The 27,931-nt window shown below is 40.8% G+C and overlaps 1 pseudogene; it reads right to left on the bottom strand.

Annotated features, from left to right (window-relative positions):
- Window positions 1-24,443: 24,443 nt before the first annotated feature.
- Window positions 24,444-26,476, bottom strand: LOC112319287 (patr class I histocompatibility antigen, A-108 alpha chain-like; annotated as a pseudogene).
- Between the last annotated feature and the right edge of the window lie 1,455 nt (window positions 26,477-27,931).

The following is a 27,931-nucleotide window of genomic DNA, read 5'->3' as shown; positions in this document are numbered from 1 at the left end:
TTTCAAACAAACAACCTAACCCTATGCCTACAAGAACTTGAGGAACAACAACAAAGACAAAGGAAGCAGAAGGAAGGAAAGAACCAAGATCAGAGCAGAGTGAAATGACATAGAGACTAAAAGCACAATTCTAAGGATCAATGAATCCAGGAGCTGGTTCTTTGAAAAGACAAACAAAATCGACAAGACTTGAAGTAGGCTCATGAAGAAAAAAAGAGAGAGGATCCAAATAAACACAATTAGAAATGAAAGAGGAGAGATTACAACTGATACCACAGAAATACAAAGGATTGTAAGAAATTACTACGAAGAACTGTATGCCAAGAAATCTGAAAACCTAGGTGAAATGGACACATTTCTAGAAACATATAATCTTCCAAAACTGAATGAAGAAGAAGCAGAAAACCTGAACAGGCCAATAACAGCAGACGAAATTGAAGCAGTCATCAAAAAACTCCCACCACACAAAAGCCCTGGTCCAGATGGTTTCACAGGAGAATTCTACAAAGCATTTAAGGAAGAGCTAACCCCTATCCTTCACGGACTCTTTGAAAAAATCCAAACTGATGGAAGACTCCAAAACTCTTTTTATGAAGCCAGCATCATCCTAATCCCAAAACCAGATAAAGACACAACAAAGAAAGAACACTTCAGGCCACTATCGCTGATGGACATAGACATTCAAATTCTCAACAAAGTATTGCCAACCGGATCCACCAATACATTGAAAAGATCATCCCCCATGACCAAGTGGGATTCCTCCCAGGGATGCAAGGATGGCACAATATTCACAAATCAATAAACATAATACATCACATCAACAACAGCAAAGACAAAAATCACATGATCATATCAATAGATGCGGAAAAAGCATTCGAGAAGATACAGCACCCATTTCTGATAAAAACACTCAGCAAAGTGGGAATAAAGGGAGCAGTCCTCAACATAATAAAGGCCATATATGAGAGACCTACAGCCAACATCATACTCAATGGACAAAAACTTAGAGCTTTCCCACTAAGATCAGGAACAAGACAAGGATGACCTCTCTCACCACTCCTATTCAACATAGGATTGGAAGTCCTAGCCACAGCAATCAGAGAAGAAAGAGAAGTAAAAGGTATCCAAATTGGAAAGGAGGAAATGAAACTGTCACTGTTTGCAGATGACATGATAGTGTACATGGAAAACCCTATAGACTCCACCAAAAAACTACTCGACCTAACAAATGAATTTGGCAAAACAGCTGGATACAAAGTCAATACCCAGAAATCAAAGGCATTCCTGTATACCAACAATGAAACTGCAGAAACAGAAATCAGGGAAAAAATCCCATTTGATTTAGCAACAAGAAAAATAAAGTACCTAGGAATAAACCTAACCAAGGAGGTAAAAGACCTGTACTCAGAAAACTACACAACGCTGAAGAAAGAAATGGAGGAAGACACAAACAAATGGAAGCATGTACCATGCTCATGGATTGGAAGAATTAACATCATCAAAATGGCTATACTACCCAAAGCAATTTATAGATTCAATGCAATCCCTATTAGAGTACCCATGACATATTTCACAGATATAGAACGAATATTTCAGAAATTCATATGGAACCATAAACGACCCCGAATAGCTGCAGCAATTTTGAGGAAGAAGAACAAAGCAGGAGGGATCACAATACCTGATATCAAACTGTATTACAAGGCCACTGTAATCAAAACAGCCTGGTACTGGCATAAAAACAGGCACATCGACCAAGGGAACAGAATAGAGAACCCAGAAATAAACACAAGTCTTTATGGTCAATTAATATTTGACAAAGGAGGCAGGAGCATAAAATGGAGCAAAAACAGCCTCTTCAACAGATGGTGTTGGGAGATCTGGACAGATACGTGCAAAAAAATGAAACTCAATCACCAACTTATGCCATAAACAAAAATAAACTCAAGATGGATAAAAGACTTAAATATAAGTCATAACACCATAAATGTCCTCGAGGAAAACATTGGCAGAAAAATCTCAGACATTCCATGCGGCAACATCCTCACAGACATGTCCCCTAAAGCAAGGGACATAAAGGAAAGAATAAACAAATGGGATCTCATCAGAATAAAAAGCTTCTGCATGGCTAAAGAAAGCAGCACCAAATTACAAAGAGAACCAACAGTATGGGAAAACATATTCGCCAATGATACCTCAGACAAGGGCCTGATCTCCAAAATATATAAAGAACTCACACGACTCCACTCCAGGAAGACAAACAACCCAATTAAAAACTGGGCAAAGGACTTGAACAGACACTTCTCCAAGGAAGACATACAGAGGGCCCAGAGACATATGAAAACATGCTCAGCATCACTAGCCATCAGAGAGATGCAAATTAAAACTACAATGAGGTACCATCTCACACCACTCAGAGTGGCCAACATAAACAAATCCACAAACAAGTGTTGGAGAGGATGTGGAGAAAAGGGAACCCTAGTGCACTGTTGGTAGGAATGCAGCCTGGTGCACCCAGAGTAGAAAACAGTATGGAATTTCCTCAGAAAACTAAAAATGGAACTGCGTTTTGATCCAGCAATTCCACTGCTGGGATTATACCCTAAGAACCCTGAAACACCAATCCAAAAGAGCCTATGCACCCCAATGTTCTTAGCAGCACAATTTATAATAGCCAAGTACTGGAAGCAACCTAAGTGCCCATCAGCAAACCAGTGGATCCAAAAACTATGGTATATTTACACAATGGAATTCTACGCAGCAGAGAGAAAGAAGGATCTTATACCCTTTGCAATGGCATGGATGGAACTGGAGAGCATTATGTTAAGTGAAATAAGCCAGGTGGTAAGGGACAAATACCATATGATCTCACCTTTAACTGGAACATAATAAATAGAAGAAAAAAACAAACAAAATATAACCAGAGTCATTGAAGTTAAGAAAAATCTAACAATGGGCAGGGGGGAGTGGGGAGAGGACAGTGAAGAGAGGGGATTACAGGAACTACTATAAAGCCACATGGACAAAATCAAGGGGGAGGGTGGAGGGAGGGGAGGGAGGAGGTTTCAGCTGGGGTGGGGTGGAGGGATGGGGAGAAAAGGCATACAAGTGTAATTGAATAACAATACAAAATTAAAATAAAAAAAGATATTAGTGAGTTAGGTTTATTTTGAGGCCTTTCTCCTTTGCTTATAGATGTCCACTTTATTGCTGTGTCTTCATATGTTCACCTCTAGCTCTCTCTCTGTGACTCTCTCTCTCTCTTGGTGTCTCTATTCTCTTCTTTAATTAGGACAGCACTCAATTGAATTATGGCCCATCCTAACAACCCATTTTAATTTAATTATCTCTTAAAAGGCTCTATCTCTAAATATAGTCACATTCTAAATAACTAGGTGTTAGAGAGTCAACATATGTAATTGAGAAGAACACAATTCAGCCCATAGCAATAGTGTTTTCAACAAATGGTGCTGTAACAACTGGATATCCACATGTAAAAAAATAATAATAATCCCCTAAAGCAAGGGACATAAAGGAAAGAATAAACAAATGGGACCTCATCCAAATAAAAAGTTTCTGCATGGCTAAAGAAAACAGCATTAAAATAAAAAGAGAACCAACTGTATGGGAAAACGTATTTGCCAATGATACCTCAGAAGAGGGTCTGATCTCCAAAATATGTAAAGAACTCACACGACTCCACTCCAGGAAGACAACAACCCAATTAAAAAATGGGCAAAGGACTAGTACAGAAACTTCTCCAAGGAAGACATACAGAGGGCCCAGAGACATATGAAAACATGCTCAGCATCACTAGCCATCAGAGAGATGCAAATTAAAACTACAATGAGGTACCATCTCACACCACTCAGAGTGGCCAACATAAACAAATCCACAAACAAATGTTGGAGAGGATACAGAGAAAAGGGAACCCTAGTAAATTGTTGGTGGAATGCAGACTGGTGAGGGCACTGTGGAAAACAGTATGGAAAACAGATATGGAACTGCCCTTTGACCCAGCAATTCTGCTGCTGGGATTATACCCTAAGAACCCTGAAACACCAGTTCAGAAGAACCTATGCACCCCAATGTTCATAGCAGCACAATTTACAATAGCCAAGTACTGGAAGCAACCTAAGTGCCCATCAGCAAATGAGTGGATCTAAAAACTATGGTACATTTACACAATGGAATTCTATGCAGCAGAGAGAAAGAAGGAGCTTATACCCTTTGCAACAGCTGGATGGACCTGGAGAGCATTATGCTAAGTGAAATAAGCCAGGTGGTGAGGGACAAATACCATATGATCTCACCTTTAATTGGAACATAATTAACAAAAGAAAAAAGCAAACAAAATATAACCAGAGACATTGAAGTTAAGAACAATCTAACAATAGCCAGTGGGGAGTGGGGAAAGGACAGTGGGGAGAAGGGTTTTCAGGAACTACTATAAAAAACACATGGACAAAACCAAGGGGGAGGGTGGAAGCAGGGGAGGGAGGTGGGTTCGGCTGGGGTGGGGTGGAGGGGTGGGGAGAAAATGCAGACAACTGTAATTGAACAACAAGAACAATAACAACAACAACAATAATAATAACCTAGACAGATCCTACAACTTTTATAAAAACAAACAAGTGTGGGTGAGGATGTGACGAAAAAGGAACCTTTCTGCACTGTTGGTGGGAATGCAGACTGGTGCAGCCACTGTGGCAAGCAATGTGGAGGTACCTAAAGAGGTTAAAAATGGAACTCTCAGCCCTGGCTGGTGTAACTCAGTGGATTGAGCGTGGGCCTAGGAATCAAAGTGTCACCTGTTCTATTCACAGTCAGGGCACATGCCTGGGTTACAGGCCATGTCCTGGCTAGGGGGTGCGTTAGAGGCAACTATACATTGATATTTCACTCCCCCTCTTCCTTCTTTCCCTTCTCTCTAAAAATAAATAAAATCTAAAAAAAAAAAAAAGAAATGGAACTCTTTTGAATTCTACTTCTAGGAATTCCTCCAAAAAAACTCAAAATACTAATTCTAAAGAATATATGCAACCCTATGTTCATTGCAGTGCTATTTACAATAGCCATTATCTGGGAGCAGCACAAGTTCTTATCTGATTATAGGTGGATAAAAAATCTGTGGTACATTTACACAATGGAATACTACTCAACCATTAAAAAGAAGGAAATCTTACCCTTTGCAACATTATGGATGGACCTGGAAAGCATTATGCTAAGTCACATAAGCCAGTCAGAGAAAAACAAGTATCAAATGACTTCACTCATATCTGGAATCTAATGAACAAAATGAATTAACAAGCAAAATAGAGACAGACTCATAGAGAGCAAGCTGACAGGTCTTGGCAGGGTACAGGGAGGAGGCAGTCCTGGGGAGGTGGAGAAATCGAGCAAAAAAAAGAGAAAAGACTCATGGACATGGACAACTGTGCTGATTCCCAAGGGTAGGAGTGATGGGGGGAGGTGGAGGAGTGGGGGTATGGGAGGATAAATGGTGATGGATGGATACTTGACTTAGAGTGGTGAATATACAATACAGTGTACATCTGATGTATTGTAGAATTGTGTGCCTGAAACCTGTATAATTTTGTTAATCGGTCTGTCTTCCCAAAAGAAAGCATCTCAGTTACAAGAGGCAGACCTACAGGTGGACAAGGAGAGGAACATTTTTTTTTAATCTTGCTTTGATTATGTTCATCAAATCCAGGAAATTCAGGAGTCCAGGAAGGTTAATATTGTGGAGTCAGTCTTGGCCTTTTTTTAGAGCCTCTTCATTTCCAACAACTTGAGTGTGGAGCTCACACAGGATTTCCTACCATGCAAACAAAAATCCCACTTCAGTTGGAAGAATACAATAAATCATTTCCCCACTAGCTGAGAAGAGATGGAAGACCTTAAGACAGGGATGAAAGCGACTCCCCAATATGCAAACTTCCAGGAGAGCCAACCATGGAAGGCTATCTCTATATCCAAGAGCTATGGGTTTTGGGAATATCCTGGATGAAATACTACTGTCAGTGTGAGAAAGAGACCAAAACTCTCACCATGACACGAAAGAGTCCCTTGGACTTAACCCTGAAGTACTACATAAGAAGGAAGATGTCTACTTTTTAAATATTTTTATTTATTCATTTACAGAGAAAGGGGAAGAGAAGGAGAAAGAAAGGGGAGAAATATCAATGTGTGGTTGCCTCTCACACACCCTGTACTGGGGACCTGGTCCACAACCCAGTCATGTCCCCTGACTGGGAATCAGGACCCTTTGGTTCGCAGGACCACGCTCAATCCACTGAGCTACACCAGCCAGGGCAGGAAGATGTCTATTGACAAGAGGTTGTATTTTGTTATAGAAACTAATGAAAGTCCAGAAACCATCACTCTGTAGGCCCTTTCAGAAGCTAACAGAGGCTATGAATGGAGACCGTATATTTCCCACAGACCCATGACAAAACAGGAAGAAATGGAGCTGAATGAGGTATGCTTCAAGTTTGTTAGAAAGTGTATCAGTGTCATTGAGACCAAAAGAATCAAGACAGAGGTATTGTACCATACCTTTCACAGAAATATTCATGTTCAGAAGCTGCTGAATGCCTTTTTTGGTAACAATTTTAATTTCATAATTCTTGTTTGGAGTTGCTTCTGTATTAGGAAATGTGACTATTAAAAAAAAAAAAAGGAGACACTGCTAACGGTTGTAGAATTAAATATATTGCCCAATCAAGAAGGTGGCATAGGTAAATATAGCTCACCTTCCCACACAAGCACATCAAAATTACAATTGAACTATAGAACAACCATCATTCGGAACCATCAGAAATAGAGCTGAACAGAAATCCCACAACTATGGAATGAAAGAAGAAACTACATTGAGAATGATAGGAGGGGCAGAGATGTGGAATGAGAGGGTCACAGCCCATGTGGGGTGGATAAAAATTGGGAGGGATATCTCAGGAGCAAGGGGTCCCAGCCACACACCAGGTACTCCAGCCTAGGGCTCCAGTGCCAGAAAGAGAAATTGACATAACTTCTGGCTGTAAAACCAGTAGGGATTGAAGCTGTGGAAAACAGAATCTTCCGGACACCCTGGCAATTCCTCTAAAAGATCCCTTGCATAGACTCACTCCAACCTACTCACTCTGAGCTCCAGCCTGGGGGAAGAGACTAAAAGGCATCAGTGGCATATGGGGAGGAACTTCATTGTCCAACATCAGGGTGAGAGCTATGGGGTGGCTTTCTCCCAGACAGAAGTGCTGGCAGAAGACATTATTCTTTTTGTGAGCCCTCCACCCACAGAGCCACAAAGTCAGCAGGCAGGTGCCATATCTGAGACTCCATCAGCCTGGCTCACACTCTTTTCTCCACCCTGGTGATTCTCTGAGGTACTTCCCCACCCAAATTTTGGGCCCACCCAAGCTGTTTCCAGTGGCTTTTCTAGATGAATGGTTTGTCTTGGCCCATGCTTCAAATTATCTAAGTTCTCTCAAACAAGCAGCATCTGGCTTCAGTGAGCCCCATACCACTTGCTAAGTTGTCCCAGGACTGGCATAAGCAGCAGCTGGCCTTGGTTCACAACTTGACCTCAAAAGGCTCCTCCAAGCCCAGCACAAGTAGCACCAATCTGCACAACACTTTGGAGCTTTGTGTGACCCCTGAAAGAACGCAGTAGTGGCTAACCTTGGATGTGTCAACAGCAATCAAGGCTCAACTACAACAGGAGGGTATACACAGCCCATTTGGTGGGCACACCTTAATTACACAGCTTGGTTGTTAGGGGACGCTGTGCCACTGGACCCTATTGGACACCTACAACATTAGGCCACTTTACTCAGACTGGGAATTGTACCAGCTCTACATGATATATAGAAACAAACACAGGGAGGCTCCAAAATGAGGACACAAAGAAACATGGCCCAAATGAAAGCAGAGAACAAAACTCCAGAAAAAGAACTAAATGAAATGGAGACAATCTACTATATGCAGAGTTGAAAACAGTGGTTATAAGGATGCTTAAAGAACTTAGTGAGAACCTCAAGCATAAAGAAGATCCAGTCATAAGAAAACATGACTCATACATAGTCTGCCTACAAAAGACCCACCTCAGAACAAAAGACCTACACAGACTGAAAATGAAGAGTTGGAAAAGAATATTCCAAGCAAATGGACAGGAGAAAAAAGCCAGGGTAGCAATACTTATATCAGACAAAATAGACTTCAAAACAAAGGCCATAAAAAGAAACACAGAAGGACACTTCATAATACTCAAGGGAAGAGTCTATCAAGAAGACATAAACATTATAAACATATATGTACCCAAATATATAAGGAAATTCTTGGAGAACTTCAAGAAAGATATAGACAACAACACACTTATACTAGGAGATTTTAACACCCATTGTCAAAAATGGATAGATCTTCCAAACAAAATGTCAGCAAGAATATTTAGGCATTAAACAATGCCCTAGACCAAATGGACTTAACTGAGACATATAGAACCTTTCATCCCAAAGAGGCAAAATATACATTCTTTTCATTTTTTTATTTTTTAATAATATCTTATTGATTATGCTATTACAGTTCTCCCATTTCTCCCCTTTTATTCCCCTCTACTCTGCACCCCTCCTCCCACCTGCTTTATCACCAGCCCCTCCTCCCCCATGGTTTATGACCAGGGGTCCTACTATAAGTTCTTTGGCTTCTCCATTTCTTATACTATTCTTAACCTCCCCGTCTATTTTGTAGCATCTATTTATGCTTCTTATTCCTTGTACCTTTTCCCCCCTTATCCCTCCTCCACCTTGCCTTTGATAACCCTCCATGTGATCTACCTTTCTCTGATTCTGTTCCTGTTCTAGTTGTTTGCTTGGATTGTTTTTTTTTGTTTGTTTGTTTGTTTGTTTGTTTGTTTTTTAGGTTCCATTGTTAATAGTTGTGAGTTTGTTGTTTTATTATTCATATTTTTTACAATCTTCATTTTCTTACATAAGTCCCTTAAACTTTTCATATAATAAGGGCTTGGTGATGATGAACTCCTTTTACTTGACCTTATCTGGGAAGCACTTTATCTGCCCTTCCATTCTATCCAGCTTTGCTGGATAGAGTAATCTTGGTTGTAGGTCCTTGCCATTCATGACTTTGAATACTTCTTTCCAGCCCTTTCTTGCATGCTAGGTTTCTTTTGAGAAATCAGCTGAAAGTTTTATGGGAACTCTTTTGTAGGTAACTATCTTCTTTTCTCTTGCTGCCTTTAAGATTCTCTCCTTATCTTTCATCTTGTGTAATCTAATTATGATGTGCCTTGGTGTGTGCTTCCTTGGGTCCAATTTCTTTGGGACTCTCTGGGCTTCCTGGACTTCCTAGAAGTCTATTTCCTTTGCCAGATTGGGGAAATTTTCCTTCATTATTTGTTCAAATAAGTTTTCAATTTCTTGCTCTTCCTCTTCTCCTTCTGGCACCCCTATAATTCAGATGTTAGAACATTTTAAGTTGTCCCAGAGGATCCTAGGCCTGTCCTCATTTTATTGAATTCTTGTTTCTTCATTCTGTTCCAGTTGAATGTTTATTTTTTCCTTCTGGTCCAAATCATTGATTTGAGTCCCAGTTTCCTTCCCTTCACTGTTGGTTTCCTATATTTTTCTCTTTGTTTCACTTTGCATAGCCTTCACTTCTTCCTCCATTTTGTGGCCATATTCATCCATTTCTGGGAGCATCCTGATTACCAGTGTTTCGAACTCTGCATCTGATAGGTTTGCTATCTCTTAGTCACTTAGTTCTATTTTTTGGAGCTTTGATCTGTCCTTTCATTAGGGCCATATTTTTTGTCTCAGCACAGCTGTTACATGGTAAGGACTAGAGCTTTAGGTACTTGCCAGAGTGGGGCAACTCACATTGCTACATTGTGGTACTGTATGTGGGGGAGGGGTCTAAGAGGGAACAGTGTCACTTGCTCAGCTCTTGGCTGGCTTTCAGTCACTTCCCCCTGCTACCCACAAGCAAACTGGGCCCTTCTGGTGCTGATTCCTGGGTGGGTGGACTTGTGTACAGTCTGGGACCCTGTGGGTCTTTAAACAAACTCTCCTGTGAGGCTGGGAGTTTCTCCTGCTGCCGCAAACTCCACAGTATTTTACCACCAGAGGTTTTGAGGCTTTATTGTCCCCACACTGGAACCCTGGGTTGCGTGGCCTGTCTCACTCTCAGTCAAAAACTTATGGACACAGCGAACGCACTCCTGATATGGAAGTTCATAGTGATGCAGGCCTACCAAAAAAGATAGAAACATTTCAAATAAACAACCTAACGCTACATCTACAAGAATTCGAGGAACAATAACAAAGACAACCCAGAGCAAGTACAAGGAAGGATATAACCAAGATCAGAGCAGAATTAAATGACATAGAGACTAAAAGCACAACTCTAAGGATCAATGAATCCAGGAGCTGGTTCTTTGAAAACATAAACAAAATTCCCTGAAACACCAATCCAAAAGAACCTATGCACCCCAATGTTCACGTCACCACAATTGACAATAACCAAGTACTGGAAGCAACCTAAGTGCCCATCAGCAAATGAGTGGATCAAAAAACTATGGCATGTTTACACAATGGAATTCTATGCAGCAGAGAGAAAAAAGGAGCTTATACCCTTTGCAACAGCTGGATGGACCTGGAGAGCATTATGCTAAGTGAAATAAGCCAGGTGGTGAGGGACAAATACCGTATGATCTCACCTTTAACTGGAACATAATCAACAAGAAAAAAAAGCAAACAAAATGTAACCAGAGACATTGAAGTTAAGAACAATCTAACAATAGCCTGTGGGAGTGGGGAGGGGACAGTGGGGAGAAGGGTTTTCAGGAACTACTATAAAGGACACATGGACAAAACCAAGGGGGAGGGTGGAAGCAGGGGAGGGAGGTGGGTTTGGCTGGGGTGGGATGGAGGGGTGGGGAGAAAATGCAGACAACTGTAACTGAACAACAATTTTTTTTAAAAAAAACCATCTGGTACTAGCATAAGAACAGATACATAGATCAATGGAACAGAATAGAGAGCCCAGAAATAAACCCAAGTCTCTATGGTCAATTAATATTTGACAAAGGGGGCAGAAGAATAAAATGGAGTAAAAACCACCTCTTCAACAATAGCCCCTTCAATGCTGTTGGGAGATCTGGACAGCTACATGCACAACAATGAAACTCAGCCATCAACTTACACCATACACAAAAATAAACTCAAGATGGATAAAAGAATTAAACATAAGTCATAATACCATAAAAGTCCTAGAGCCAAACATAAGCAGGATAATCCCAGATACTCCACACAGCAATATTTTCACTAATATGTCCCCTAGAACAAGGGACATAAAGGAAAGAATAAACAAATAGGCACTTCATCAAAATAAAAAGCTTCTGCACAGTTAAAGAAAACATCAGCAAAATGAAAAGGGAACCAACTGTATGGGAAAATGGATTTCCCAATGATATCTTGGACAAAGGTTTGATCTCCAAAATATATAATGAACTCACACAAGTCTACTCCAGGAAGACAAACAATCCAATTAAAAAATGGGCAGAAGACCTGAACAGACACTTCTCCAAGGAGGACATACAGAGGGCCTAGAGGCATATGAAAAGATGCTCAGCATCACTAGCCATCAGAGAGATGCAAATGAAAACCACAATGAGATACCACCTCACACCAGTGAGAATGGCCATCATAAACAAATCAACAAACAACAAGTATTGGAGAGGATGTATAGAAAAGGGAACCCTAATGCGCTATTGGTGGGAATGCAGACTGGTGCACCCACAGTAGAAAACAGTATGGAATTTCCTCAGAAAACTAAAAATGGAACTGTGCTTTAATCTGGCAATTCCACTTCTGGGATTATACCCTAAGAGCCCTGAAACACCAATTCAAAAGAACCTATGCACCCCAATGTTCATAGCAACACAATTTACAATAGCCAAGTGTTGGAAACAACCTACATGCCCAACATTAAGTGAGTGGATCAAAAACTCTGTGAGTACGTTTACACAGTGGAATACTACAAAGCAGAGAGATAGAAGGAGCTTATACTCTGCGGCAGCATGGATGGAACTGGAGAGCACTATGCCAAATGAAATAAGCCTGGCAGTAAAAGACAAATGCTATATGATCTCACCTATAAGTGGAACCTAATCAACAAAACAAACAAGCAAGCAAAATATAACCAGAGACACTGAAATTAAGAACAAACTGACAGTTACCAGAGGAGAAGGGCAAGGGAGTATTTGGGGGGAAAGACAAAAGGTCGTCAAGGAACATAGAGTGTGGGAGGTGGGGATTGGTGGGGCTGGGGGCAGTGATGGGGGGAAATGGAGACCACTGTACTTGAATAACAATAAATAACTAAATAAATGAATAAATATCCACTCAGAAACAAATAATACACTAATTGAAATAAATAACTATTTACAGGAAATTGATAGCAGAGTGGATATAGCTATAAATGAAATCAGTGATTTGGAATATAGGGAAGCAAAAAACAACCAATCAAAACAGCAAGAAGAAAAAAATAATCCAAGAAAATGAAGGCAGTGCAAGGAGCCTCTAGGACAACTTCAAGCATACCAACATTCACATCATGGGGGTGCTAGAAGGAAAATATAGACAGCTAGAAATTGGAAACCTATTTGAAAAAAATGACAGAAAACTTCCCTAACTTGAAGAAGGATACAGACATAAAAATCATGGAAGTACAGAGAGTCCCAAACAAGATGAACCCCAAAGATACCCATTCCAAGACACATAATTAAAATGCCAATGGTTGAAGACGAAGAGGGACTCTTAAAAGCAGCAGGAGAAAAGTAGTTAATTACCTATAAGGGAGCTCTCATAAGACTGTCAGCTAATTTCTCAAAAGAAACCTTGCAGGGTAAAAGGGAGGACAAGAAATATACAAAGTGATGAAAAGCAAGGACCTACAACCAAGATTACTCTCCCCAGAAAAGCTATCATTTAGAATCAAAGGACAGATAAAGAGCTTCCCAGACAAGAAAAAGCTAAAGGAGTTTGTCACCAGAAACCAGTATTAATAAGAAATGTTAAAGGGTCTTCTTTAAGAAAAAGATCAAAAATATGAATAATAAAATGGCAATAAATACATATCTATCAACAATTGAATCTAAGAAACAAAATAAACTAGCAGGACAGAAACAGAAACATAGATACAGAGAATGTTTTGATAGTTGCCAGATGGGATGGTGGTCAGGGAGATTGGCAAAAAAGGTGAAGGGACTATAAGTACAAATTGGTTGTTACAGAATAGTCATGGAGATGTAATTTACGGCATAGGGAATAGAATAGTCAAAGAATATATATGTATGACCCGTGGACATGGACAATGTTGTGGGGACTGCCTGTGATGGTGGGGGGAGTACTGGCTAGAGGGGGACAAAGAGGGAAAAACTAGGATAACTGTAATAGCATAATCCATAAAATATAATTTAAAAATAGAAAATAATTAAAATATTTTTCAAAGGTAAAAAATAAATAATTTAAAAAATAAACATTTAAAAATAAACATTAAAATAAGAGGTGAGCTTCATATTTTAATTTATAGTTTCAAAAGTTATAAAGTTAACATAAAAGTAATACTGAAATGATCAACTCTCAGAGTACCACAAAACTAGCAAAACCCATCATTGTTTTTGCCATGTCAAGGTGGACAAGTGACAATTGTATCACTCTGTAAGGAAAGCCTAGGCTCAAGACCAAAGGTCCCAGTGAAGTAATAAAGCCACCAAGATCTTTGTCCATTCTTTGAGGCCCCAGGAAGTTCTTCATGTGAGGTTTTCCTTCAGGAGCACAGGAAACTCCTTGGATTGGTGATTTGACTTTTGCACTTTCTATGTCATACCATAGCCCAAGGTTTTCTCTGCCTTAACAACATGGACTCAAAAAACAGTTCCAGCACCACCTAGTCCTTTCCATATCGTCAACCCCAAATATAACATTTTAGATTCTGTTTTCTTTCAAATTTTAGCAATTTTTCACTCATTCTATTTATGTATTTATTTATACCAGACACATTCTTTGATTAACAAAAAATAAATAAAAAACAGCTTGAGTTTAAATTCAAATATTTTAATACTATTCTGGTTAAAATTTCAAGTACTACAACTCTGTCATGTTCTTATTTATCTGCTGACAGAGTAATAATCCTTTATCCTAAATACCTGGGGAGATTTCTGTCTTTATTTGGTTCCATCATTATCCAGCTATGTAGCAGCAGCTTCTATGTTGGTACCCAATGCCCCCTATCTCTTGGTATTCACACCCTTGTGTAATGCTCACCCCAAGAGTGTGGGTGGATTTATTGACTCATTTCTAACTAAATATAGCAGGAGTAATAGGATGCCACATCAGAGATTAGGTTATTAAAAACACTGTGGCCTCCATCTTGGGCACTCACTCTCTTTCCACTTATATCACTTGGCCCAGGAGAAGCCAACTATCATGTTGTAAGCCTGCCCTGTGGAGAGGCCCGTATGAGTGAGCTTGGAAGCAAATTCTTCAGTCCCAAATGAGCCTTGAAATGACTGCAGTCTTGGCCAAGACCTTTACTGCCACCTTGTGAGAATCCCTGAGCATTAAGCACTCTGAGAAGATGCTCCGAGATTCCTGAGCCTCAGAAAGTATAAGATAATGATTGTTATTTTAAGTCACTAAGTTTGGGAGTAATTTGCTAGTCAGCAATAGATAACTAATATGAGCTACAATTATTAAAGCCACAACTTAAATTAATTTATGCAATACCTGATACATTCTTTAAAATTCTATTGTCCAAAGAACAGAAACAACAAAGAGTAGAAGCTTAATAATGTTGATTGCTTTTTGTGATAGATGATTAAAATCTCATTGCAGTAATTCAGTAATCAATAAAATGATTATTGCATTTAAAAATAGTGAGGCCCTCCCCAGCATGACTAAGTTGGTTGGGTATCATCCAGCAAAGCAAAAGGTCACAAGTTCAATTCCTGGTTGTATGTGCAAGAGGCAACCAGTAATATTTCTCTCTCACATCAATGTTTCTCTCCCTCTCTCCTTCCCTCCCTTCCCCTCCTTCTAAATAAATAAATAAAATCTTTTAAAAATAAAGAATAAATAAAAATAGTGAAAACTTTGGAATGACTCATCAAAAAAATTAATATTGTTTAGCATATAAGGTTTTGCATATTTTTATATTCTGTATGTGAAAATCCTTTTATGATATTAATGTATCAAGAATCTCTGTATTTTCATAAACAGAATCACTAATCCTCCATTCTGCCAATTTACTGAACTTGAAATTTAACTTATAGGTCTAAATTTTATTTCAGTGGTAATTCCTCTCAAATCAATGCCTGAAACATTTGCTTTAAAGAATGGAGCATGAGTGCCCTCTTGTGATAGAATAGGCATTTAAATATTTTTCTGTTGAATGTGAAATAATTTGACCTGAATTATTTCAGAAACACAAAATGACCTCAATTGCTAGGACAAGTTTTATCAGTACTTTTAAGTCCACGAACCAAAAGTACCTGAAGAACTTGGATAAGGTTAATAGACAATATGAATGTCACACTAAAACGCTTTTTTTAAATTGTTCTCATAGCTCTAACAAAAGTTGAGTACGATAGAAGCTATTTAAACTAATCATCATTTAACTGTCTCACAAATGCTCTTTGATCCTGCTTAGTAACATACACAGGTTCCCAGAACAAGAAAAAGTCTCAGGGCCAAGAAGGTAGGGTCTGGTATGCTTCCACTCTATTTTTTTTAGTTATATTTTATTGATTATACTATTATAATTGTCCCAATTTTTCTCCCTTTGATACCCTTGCTGCTACCCTTTAGCGGCCACTGGGTGAGGTGTCTACTTTTTTAGGATCATTGTTTGATCCTAAAGCTACTTATATCAATTGTACTTGTATTCAGTTATCTAATTAAATAGATAATATGCAAAAATAATAATTTGTTAAAAGAAAGTGTTATTGGGTTAAAAAAACTAAGTTGATGTTTTGGAATGACTTCAAAAAAGGTATTTGAGAAAAAAATTATTTTGAATTGTATATGGGCAAAAAATTTATGAAAAATCAAAAATAGAAGTAATAAAATCCAGAATACTTCTAAACTAAATAGCATGTAAACATCAGCAGACTACTTAAAAATAATGCTAATGCCCTGGCTGGTGTGGCTCAGTGGATTGAGCACTGGCCTTTGAACTGAAAGGTTACCGGTTCAATTCCCAGCCAGGGCACATGCATGGGTTGTGGGCCAGGTCCCCAGTTGGGGGCATGCAAGAGACAACCAATCTATGTTTCTCTCTCACATCGTATTTCTCTCCTTCTCTTTCTCCCTTCCTTCCCCTCTCTCTAAAAATAAATAAATTTAAATAATAATAACATATAGGAGCTACCATAAAGGACACAAGGACAAAATCAAGGGGGAGGGTAGAGGTGGGGGAGGGAGGTGGGACTGGCTGGGGTGGGGTGGAGGGATGGGGAGAAAATGCAGACAATTGTAACTGAATATAAATTAATTAATCAGTTAATAATAATAATAACAATGTTAATAAAAGCCTTGGCCCCAATCAAAAGGGTGGTAAAATATTTATTTATTTTTATTTTATACTAAAATAAAATACTTAAGATAAATAATACCTTTTTATTTTTTTAATTTTTAAATTATTTTATTGTTGTCCAATTACAGTTGTCTGCATTTTCTCCCCACCTCTCTACCCCACCCCAGCCAAACCCACCTCCCTCCCCTGCTTCCACCCTCCCCCTTGGTTTTGTCCATGTGTCCTTTATAGTAGTTCCTAAAAACCCTACTCACCACTATCCCTTCCCCCCTCCCCTCTGGTTATTGTTAGATTGTTCTTAACTTCAATGTCTCTGGTTATATTTTGTTTGTTTTTTTCTTCTGTTGATTATGTTCCAGTTAAAGGTGAGATCATATGGTATTTGTCCCTCACTGCCTGGCTAAATAATACCTTTTTAAATGACTCTCCACTTTAACCAACTTTTTTGATTCACAGTCTAAAGTGTGTGTGTGTGTGTCTTTTTCACCAACTGCTCATATTTCATTTGTATTTAAATAAAAACTTGTTTGGAATGTGGATATGGCCAGATTCTAAAATGAATTTGGGCCTATGTAACAGATATAGAAAATCTGTCCCTGGTTAAAAACTAAACCATAATGCTATGGCATTGGTGGTATAGTGGTTAGCATAACTTCCTTCCAAAAACTAAACCACAGTATTTGGCATTAACATCTGGAAATATTTGTATGAACTTTTGATCCCTAAAATAACACTGTTTCTACATTGCGGACATCAATATTTGGCATAAAAAATTTATGCAGATAATTGTGTGGAATCATCACCACAGGAGGGCATTCCATACTCACTTTTTAAAAACCTAAATGAGGACTTCCGGTCAAGATGGAGGCATAAGTAGACACACTTCATCTCCTTGCACAACCATAAGAAGGATCACAACTAACATCAAAACAAAAAACCCAGAACTGCCAGAAAATCAAACTATATGAAAGTCTGACAACTGAGGATTTAAGAAGCCATATTCATCTAGATGGGTAGGAGGGGCAGAGATAAGGGAGGACGCGGTGTGGCAGTGACTAGGTTGGTGGCAAGGTGGCAAGGCGGCTGCAGCAGCCAATGAAACAGGTGAACCCACTTTCATATGTGGTAGATAAAAATCAGAAGGCACACCTAGGGAACCTCTATAGATATGGAGATCATTTGGAGGGTTATCAGCTGGGAGGAGGAAGAATGGGGGGAAAGTTGTAGGAATTGAGAAGCATAATTGGTAGGTACAAAATACACAGGGGGGTGTTAAGAATAATATAGGAAATGGAGAAGCCAAAGAACTTACAGGCATGGTCCATGGACATGAACTAAGGGGGGAAAATGTTGGAGGGAATCGGGGGTACCAGGCTGAGGGGGGCAAAGGGGAAAAATTGGGAAAACTGTAATAGCATAATCAATAATATATATTTTTAAAAGTATAAATAATATATGCCTTATCCACAGCACAATATTAATGTTAGTAATGTTAAAAAGCTTTGACTAATATAAAGTATTATCATCATTTATTGATCATCTACTATAATTAAAGTCGTAACATGAATGTTTATTTGAGACCGAGGGCAAGAATAGAAGGAGAAGGAGAAGGAGAGGAAGAAGACGGAGAAAAAGAAGGAGAAGAAGACAAGAAGAAGAAGAAGAAGGAGGAGGGGGGAGGGGGAGGAGGAGGAGAGGAAGAAGAAGAGGAATAAGGAGAAGAAGGAGAAGGAGGAGAAAAGAAGAAGGAGGAGAAAGAGGAGGAGGGGGAGAAGGAGGGGGAGAAGGAGGAGAAGGAGGTGGTGGGGAGGGGGAGGGGAGGAGAAGAAGAAAAAGAAAAAGAAAACCTGGATAATATCTGCCCTACCCTTGGAATAAGATTGGATTGAAAGAATAACATATGTGCTTTAAAGATCTATATGCAAATACTAACATTTTCTGAAATAAGGCCAAGTACTTAATGAAGATTACAGTTGAAATAAATTATTGGATTGTGCTGAGTTTTTGGAGATTACCTAATGATGCAAAAATTTGCTGAGAACTTTGACTGAAAGGAAATGAGAGTTATGAGAAAAAGATGAGATAGTAAGTAATGGAAGAAAACAAATAAGAAGGAAAAAATAAGAATTTTTTTTTACAGGTCAAACTGGAGATTAACCAAAACAAGATTTGAAATAATGAGCATTTCATCAGTTTCACGGAAGAAATTTAGTCTTGGCTACATTTAATTAAGCTCGGCAATGTAGCCATGACTGTAGTCAGGGTCCCAGGTTGTATTAGATCACTGAATTGAAAGAGAAAGATCAGGCAGAGTCATTCAAGAGAATGTTTTTCTAGATTATAAATTAATCTATTAAAAATTTCTCCAGGTGTACTGGGTAGAATGAAGTGAGAAAATAATTTTTTAGCTGTAACCTCCTAATAAGGTATTATAAAGTCAATAAGTAAATGATTAGAGAGACTTATCCTTTCTTACATTCATTTTATAAACACCAAGCCTCTACCCTACTCCTGGGGCTGGAAGAGTTTAGTCAGGTGTAGCTCCGAATTGCCCCTTCTGCCCATTATCCACACTCTTCCTTCTGGACTCGGTCTCATCTGGCCATGCTCTTTCCTTCCAGATGTCCGTTTCGGCTTTTGGCTCATCATCTCCCCTGGACTGCATATCTTATCCATTGCTTTTCAAAATCAGCTGCCAACTGTAAAAGGAAAATGGTTCCAAAGCTGGTCTGGAACAGATCATTTTACCTGATACAATCGACAACCTCTTTCTGTGAAGAAAGGAGCATTTCTGATAAAATACTTAGGCAATTTTTAGATAAACATTAATAGAATTAAGACTTGTTCTAGGAAAGTCAGTTTAGGTAAGAGCTGGTATAAATCCAACCAGGAAGTTATTGGTGAAGAGCACAGTTTCTATAGAGGCGTAAGTAAAGCAGAAGCCAAACTAGAGCAGGCTGAGGAATAAGGAGAAGTAAGGAATTGCAGAGCATGAATACCAGCAGCTCTTCACTTGGAAAGGCAAAAGAATGATGAGGTGGCACCTTGTTTCAAAGATGGACCCAATCACGTTGATATGGTGAAGGAAAGGAGGCTTATAACTAGAAATTGGCTTTTTGTTTCTGAATGAAAACTTTTGCCTCTCATTAGAAATAAGATAATGTGCTGATTTAGTTTAATTTTTTTTTTCAAGTTATGGTGTACTTAGTGTCTTCAAAATAAAAATACATTATCCTACAGTTCTGGAGTTCAGAAGTCCAAAATGAGTCTTTTTTATTTTTCAATCTGCCTGGCCTTTATTTATTGATTGATTTTAATTTATTTATTTTTATTCAGTTACAATTGTCTGCATTTTCTCCCCATCCCTCCACCCCACTGCAGCCAGTCCCACCTCCCTCCCCCACCTCTACCCTCCCCCTTGATTTTGTCCTTGTGTAGAAGGAGCTTATACCCTTTGCAATGTCATGGATGGAACTGGAGAGCGTTATGTTAAGTGAAATAAGCCAGGCGGTGAGGGACAAATACCATATGATCTCACCTTTAACTGGAACATAATCAACAAAAGAAAAAAGCAAACAAAATATAACCAGAGACATTGAAATTAAGAACATTGTAACAATAGCCAGAGGGGAGTGGGGAGGGGATAGTGGGGAGAGGAGTCTATAGGAGCTACTATAAAGGACACAAGGTTTAATTTCTTTAGAATATGTAAATACTGGGAATTTAGAGATGGTGAAAAGCTTATTTTTATTACGTAGCACTAGAGAGGAAAGGTTCTCTAAATTTGTCTGCCCAGTAGACTCCCCTAAAGATCTTGATAAAAATAGATTCCAGGGCTTTGTGCCAGACCCATTGAACCAGAATGTATAAGAGAGGCCTGGAAATCTGCAGTTTTAGCAAGTATCTTATGAGCAAGGGAGGTTGAGGAGGTGAAATAGTGGAAAGCACAGGCTGTAGAGTCAGAAATAGCTGAGTTCAAAACCTTCTCCATCACTACCTGCCCTGCATGAATTATTCTACTCCATGCCTCAGTGGTTGTTGTATTGATAGGGGAACTCATTAAAGATTTTAGCTGTAGTGTTTAGGCTTAAGTGATTAATGCTTGTGGAAAGCTGTTATTCCAGGAACTGGAATGCGTGACCTACGTGACTCCAGAAGGTCCATAAACAATTCATCCTTTGTGTCTTAGGGGGTCTGAAAGTGATGGAGATGATATCTGAGCCATTTTGTTGCAGGGAGGGAATGTCTGTGACACAGATAAAGAATTGTTGATCAGCAGATAAAGAAATACTAGAAAAATTGCTTCTGAACTTCAACTCTTGTCTGATTAACCTTTTTCCAAACCCCTTACCCACTAGCTTTTCTTCTCCCCATAAAAAGGTCAGCTTGAGATAAGATGTTAAGACGGTCTTTAGGGTACATAACCCACTGTCCTCTCAGATCACTGGTATCTGAATAAAGCACCCATAAAGATTGAATCCTTGTTTCTACTTATTGGTTCTGGTAGTGACAGGCAGCACAAATGCTGACTTTTCCCATTTCAGTATGGATGAAATAACACATGTAAATGTCAGGTACACATAAATGCTCAATCTATATTTAGTATCTTTATATTTTTAAATATGACTTTTTGTATGAAAGTCCATTCCCCAAACCCAGTTGACTGCCACTGAAAAGTCTAGTGATCTCTAGTGAACTAGATTTTTAAAAATATAGCCAGTTGAAGGATTACATAATCATTCTCTTTCCTATCATATGGTCCTAAGGAGAGTGAATCTTTGTTTGACCTACAAGGAAGATTCTGCTTTTGCAGCAAGATTGTAAGGAAACATTGGCCTTGCTCCTAACTAAATATTTTAGTAAGATTTTTTTTATCACAACACTTTGAGTCTGTTGAATTTTTCCAACCCCTGGTTTGTGTTTACCCCCAAGTGCTAACGTTTTCACTTTAGCATGACTCCATATATTCTGATATGGCCATAAAATGTCCTCTCAACAGCTAGAAAGACAGAACTGCAAAGGCATTTATTAGAAGAAAGTGTTAGATGTGAGGAGTGCTACACTGAGCTGTGAGGAATAGCAATTCAAGACCAGGGACTTTGGCTTACAAGGGTGTTATAGCAAAAGAAAGGAGTGCAGCAGAAAAAAACACACAGTAATACAGATGCTAAAACCCAGTGTAAACTAGAGAAAGAGAAGAAATGGAAATAGGATCTTTCTAAAAAACTAGAATAGACTTCCAGCCAAAATGGTGGTGTAGGTAAACACACTGTGCCTCCTCACACAACCAAAAGAAGGACAAAAATAATTTAAAAACAAAAAACAACCAGAACTCACAAAATCAAACTGTAGAACTCTAACAACCAAGGAGATAAAGAAGAAACATTCATCCATACCGGTAGGAGGGGTGAAGACAGGCAGCTAGGCGGAGAGGACTCGTGGCAAGGCGGCAGCTGGCAGACCCAGCGAGGTGACGGATTGTGGAGTGGGGTGGGCAAAGCTGTAACTGGCCAGCAAGGCAGCAGCTGGTGGACCACGCAATAGACTGCACCACCCACAGTTCCAGCTTGGGGAAATAAAACCTTAAACCACTGATTGAAAACACCTGTCAGGGTTGAGGCGGAAGCAGGAGAAACTCTCAGCCTCACAGGAGAGTTCCTTGGAGAGACCCACAGGGTCCCAGAATGTACACAAACCCACCCACTTGCAAAGCAGCACCAGAAGGGCCCAATTTGAATATGGGTAGCGGAGAGAGTGAATGAAATCCGGCAGAGAGTGGAGCAAGTGCCATTGCTTCCTATCGGACCCCTCCCCCACAAATAGCGTCACAGTGCAGCCACAAGAGTTATCCTGTCCTGGTGAATACCTAAAGCTCCACCCCTTTACGTAACAGGCACGCCAAGACAAAAAATAAAAATGGCCCAAATGAAAGAACAGATCAAAGCTCCAGAAAAAATACAACTAAGCAACAGAGATATAGCCAACCAATCAGATGCACAGTTCAAAACACTGGTAATCAGGAAGCTCACAGAACTGGTTGAATTGGGTCACAAATTAGATGGAAAAAATGAAGGCTATGCTAAGAGAAACAAAGGAAAATGTCAGGGAACCAATAGTGATGGAAAGGAAACTGGAACTCAAATCAACAGTGTGGACCAGAAGGAAGAAAGAAACATCCAACCAGAAAAGAATGAAGAAACAAGTATTCAAAACAATGAGGAGAGTCTTGGGAACCTCCAGGACATCTTCAAACATTCCAACATCCGAATTATAGGGGTACCAGAAGGAGAAGAGGAAGAGCAAAAAATTGAAAACTTATTTGAACAAATAATGAAGGAGAACTTCCCCAGTCTGGCAAAGGAAATAGACTTCCAGGAAGTCCAGGAAGCTCAGAGAGTCCCAAAGAAGCTGGACCCAAGGAGGAACACACCAAGGCACATCATCATTATATTACCCAAGATGAAACAGAAGGAGAGAATCCTAGAATCAGCAAGAGAAAAAGACAGAGTTACCTACAAAGGAGTTCCCATAACACTGTCAGCTGATTTCTCAAAAGAGGCCTTCCAGGCAAGAAGGGACTGGCAAGAAGTATTCCAAGTCATGAAAGGCAAGGACCTATATCCAAGATTGCTCTATCCAGCAAAGCTATCATTTAGAATGGAAGGGCAGATAAACTGCTTCTCAGATAAGGTCAAGTTAAAGGAGTTCATCATCACCAAACCCTTATTACATGAAATATTAAAGGGATTTATCTAAGAAAAAGAAGATTAAAAATATGAACAGTAAAAATGACAGCAAACTCACAGTTATTATCAACCACACCTAAAATGAAAACAAAAGCAAACTAAGCAAACAACTAGAACAGAAACAGAACCACAGAAATGGAGATCACATGGAGGGTTATCAACAGGGGAGTGAGAGGGGGAGATAGTGGGGGAAGGTACAGAGAATAAGTAGCATAAACAGTAGGTAGAAAATAGAGAGGGGGAAGGTAAGAATAGTATAGGAAATGTAGAAGCCAAAGAATTTATATGTATGACCCATGGACATGAACTTTAGGGGGGGATGTGGGAGGGAGGGGGTGTGCAGGATGGAGGGGAGTGAAGGGGGGGAATGGGACAACTGTAATAGCATAATCAATGAAATATATTTTAAAACAAAACAAAACAAAATTTAAAGAGCTAGAATAGCATATCATACATGTTGGGAACCGCCCTGCTTGGTCTCAGAGGCTGTAACCCCTCATGGTTAAGGCTGAGTCAGAGTTGGGACCATAAGCCACTAAGGAGACAAAGCTTGTCTCCCTGGCAGGTGTACCACCTCTGCCCACTTCACCCTGCTTGGCCCTGAGCTTGGCCAGTTAGCCAATGACGGGTAAGAATCCTCAAGGGAGGATCAACCTAAGACAGGTTCTGGTCACGAAAGAGGCCTGCAGGGAAGGACTTGGGGGGCTGTGGAAAAAGGGGGTGATGGACCCTCGCCCCTCAGCTTTGAAATAGCCTGAGTCCTCATTCTGTCTGCAAGAAGTCTCCTAATCTCTTGGCTGCCTTACTTCCCTTGCCTGACTTAAGCCTGAAGCAATAACAGAGGGCAGTGCAGTCCTGTGCTGGGAGGGGCGGATTCCCTGGGGAATCAGGCCTAACAAAAATACATACATTCCTGTGAAACCTACTTAATTTGTACCCTCAGTTTAAGAGATAAGGGTCCAGACCTGAAATGAGTCTGGCGCCTAAAGTTTTATGGCCCTCTAACTAATTGGCTGTAACTCAGAATAAGTCCTCAAGGTTCTCTGTAAATCCTGTATTGTTTAACCCTTACTGGCTGACAATGATTGATGAGCTTTATCCGTATTCCTATGCGAATGAACCTAATAAAAGCCCCGGGAGAGAGAGGCTCGGGGCCCTTCTCCCCTTGAGAGAAACGGCCACCTTTCCTCCCCAAGCAGATCATGTCTTGGTAGTCTTTTTCTTCGTCTGTGGTGGGCCCGGGGGGGCTGCGTTAAAGCCCCCCTACACATACATACATCAGGGCTTTTAGTAAAGCCCTAAAAAGAAAACAAACTGCAGTACACAATAGTTGAAATAAAAAATCAGAGCTGACCAAGTAGTCAATGGGATGAATGGGATATCTTTGACCTGAAGCCACACTGTTGAATTTAAAGAGGACTCACCCTAGGGAGTAGCTTTGGAAATGACAAAGATGCTTAAAGCTTGAGTGTGTTTTTTGTTTTTGTTTTTGTTTTTTACAACTGAAACCTATATAATTGTATTAACCAATGTCACCCCAAGAAACTCAACAACAAAAAGACAGGGATGGAGACAGGCCAGCGCCACCTCTGCAGAAATCGGAAAGTCAGCTATAGAATAGAACAGAAAACACAGATCAATGTGAGAAGAGGATCATGGTGGTCAGGGGGTGGGCCAGTCTCCATACCTCATCACGTTATACTAATTGGAACACAGACATGTTCAGATGCCAGGTGCAGAAAGGGAAGACAGGGGATTCTGAAGTTACAACGTGGGGGCATAAACAAATCTTGCATCACTCAATCCCACACAAGACAGCCGTCTCACACTTTAGAAGCCCTGGGAGACACATCAGAGCCCTAGGCACTGTCACTGCTTGCAGCCTTAGCATAGCTTCCTTCTTTTCAGCCTGAGCACTTCATCCTTCACATCTCCAATCATCCCAGCTCTAAGGAGAACCAGGCCAACAATAATGCCCACGGGAGCAAAGATGGCCTGTGGAAGAAGCTCCCCCTTCCTGCTGCACGTGGCATTCGTATCTCTGCTCCTCTCCAGACTGCACCACCACAGCCACCCACTTCTGGAAGTTCCTGTCCCTGCAGGCCTGGTCTCCACAACTCCATGTCCTGGGTCTGGTCCTCCCCACCATGCTGCCAGATCAGGGTGATCTCTACAGGGTAGAAGCCCAGGACCCAGCAATTAGGGTGGTGATCTCATGGTCAGAGATGAGGTGGTGGGTTACACATGTATTTGGGGGATCTGTAACCAAACAGTAATTGGGGTCCTGCTGCCTACCGCCACCCTGTAGGCAAAATTACAGAGGCAAAGGTTTGGCCAGCCTGATCCTAAGCTGTGCCCAGAGTTTTTTCCCACCCAAAGCTGCAGCATGATCATCCAGGCATCTTTAAAGAAGAGTGCCCTGAGAGCCAGAGCCAGCCAGCACCCTCTCCCCTCCCAGAGCCAGAGAGTGCTTCTCTTATTTAAAATCTTCTCACCCATAATTCCATGGGCTCTGGAGGCATTCAGCTTCACCAACCCATCCTATTACCTTGAGCAACCTCCTCCTATGGCCCCTCCCTACTCCTTCCTTGTGATCTGATCTATCTCTCTGAATCAGTTCTGCACTAGCTGCATCTCTTTCCCCTTCTCCAGGTATCTGAAGAGCCCCTCTAGGCACCTGCCCTGCAGGTAGTTTTTGATGGGCTCTGCCACACGGGTCACCTGGAAGCGCCCATCCAAAGCCATGTCACATCCAGGCAGCCCCTGGAGAGTGTGAGACCCGTTATCGCTCTGGTTGTAGTAGCCATGCAGGTGGTTGAGCTGCACTTTGGCAATCTGTGCCTTGTTCTTGACCATCCCCGTGTTCCAGTCCCAACAGTCTGACTCCTCCTGCTCCGCCCATGGCCCCCGTGGCACCATCCTCAGACTTGCGGGACATTGGTGGAACTGCAAGAACTGCAAACTGCATGTCATCCACATAGCTGACTTCGAAGTACCAAGGCTCCCCAAAGTCTGCAGGGACACAGTGGTGCTGAAATAGCTCAGGGAATGGGAGACTGGGGGCGGATACCAACTTGATAGGACTGGGTGGGGGCGGCGGGGGCGGAGGGCCCAGGAGACTAAAAAGGAGCGGTGGAACTCAGAAGGGAGGGGGAGAGGGGAGAAGAGGAAGGTGTCCAGATGGGGCGTGGTCCAGGTGAGAGTGGAAGGTCTGGGATCTGGGGTGGGGGTGCTCAAAACACACCCTCCCTGGGGTCCTGCGCCCTCACCTGATACCCTCGCTCCTCCCCCACAGAGGCCTTTCCTTTCGACCCTTACTCACCCGCCCAGGCCTTGGTGAGGGCCAGAGCCCCCGGGAGGAGGTTTGGGGTCCCCATGACCCGCATCCTCCAGGATCTAGGCAGTATGTGAGTCGGGGCGGGTCCGTGGAGACGTTGTAAACTGCACCGCAACAGTGATGACGCTGACTGGCTTCTCTAGAAACCAGACGCTCAATTGGCATGAGAACTGTGGATGCTCATGAGCACCCAGAAGGAAGGGCTTCACACAGGTTTAGAGGGAAAAGTGAAACCCGAAGGACATGGGTCTCTCCAGCACTGATCTTCCCCGCCCTGGGGCTGGGACCCTGAGTGCCAGGCCTGGGAACCTGGGACCTTGTCCTGACTCCTCCTCCTGCACAGAGGCCGCTTTGTCATGCTGTTTCCCTGAGTCTTGCTGCAAGGGTTGTTTGTAACAGTGATTTTTTTTCCCCCTGACACATGAGTCAGAGTGCTGTTTATTACTACCTTCTGATGCAATTAACTCTAGCTTAAGACCAGTAGAAATTTCTATAGTAACTTTGCTAACTTTTACATTAAAGTATCTTTATTTTAAAGTATATTTTATTGATTACGCTATTAGTTTTCCAAGTTTTCCCCCTCTATCCCCCCTCCACCCTGCACCCCCCAACACTCCAGCATTCCCCCCTCTTAGTTCATGTCCAAAGTTCTTTGAATTGTCTGTTTTCTATACCATTCTTGACCTCTCTCCATCTATTTTATGCCTATCAATTATGCTTCTTGTTCCCTGTTCCTTTCCCCCCTATTCCTCCCCTCCCCTGCCCCACTGAAAACCCTCCATGTGATATCCATTTCTCTGATTCTGTTCCTGTTCTAGTTTGCTTAGTTTTTGTTTTTGTTGTTTTTCTTTTTTTTTAGGTTGAGTTGTTGATAGTTGTGAGTTTGTTGTCATTTTACCGTACATAGTTTTTTATCTTAAATTTCTTAGATAAGTCCTTTAACATTTCATATAACAAGCACTTAATGATAATGAACTCCCTTAACTTGACCTTATCTGGAAAGCACTTTATCTGCCCTTTCCTTCTAAATGATAGCTTTGCTGGATAGAATAATCTTGGTTGTAGGTCCTTGCCTTTCATGACTTCAAATACTTCTTTCCATCTCCTTCTTGCATTCTAGGTTTCTTTTGAGAAATCAGCTGATAGTCTTATGGGCACTCCTTTGTAGGTAACTCTTTCCTCTTGCTGCTTTTAAGATTCTCTCTTTATCTTTGACCTTAGGTAATTTAGTTATTGTATG

Source organism: Desmodus rotundus, chromosome 11, assembly GCF_022682495.2.
Source record: "Desmodus rotundus isolate HL8 chromosome 11, HLdesRot8A.1, whole genome shotgun sequence".
NCBI classification, from domain to species: Eukaryota; Metazoa; Chordata; class Mammalia; order Chiroptera; family Phyllostomidae; genus Desmodus; species Desmodus rotundus.
Note: the sequence above shows the minus strand (reverse complement) of the source record. Positions and strands in the feature narration are given on the sequence as shown.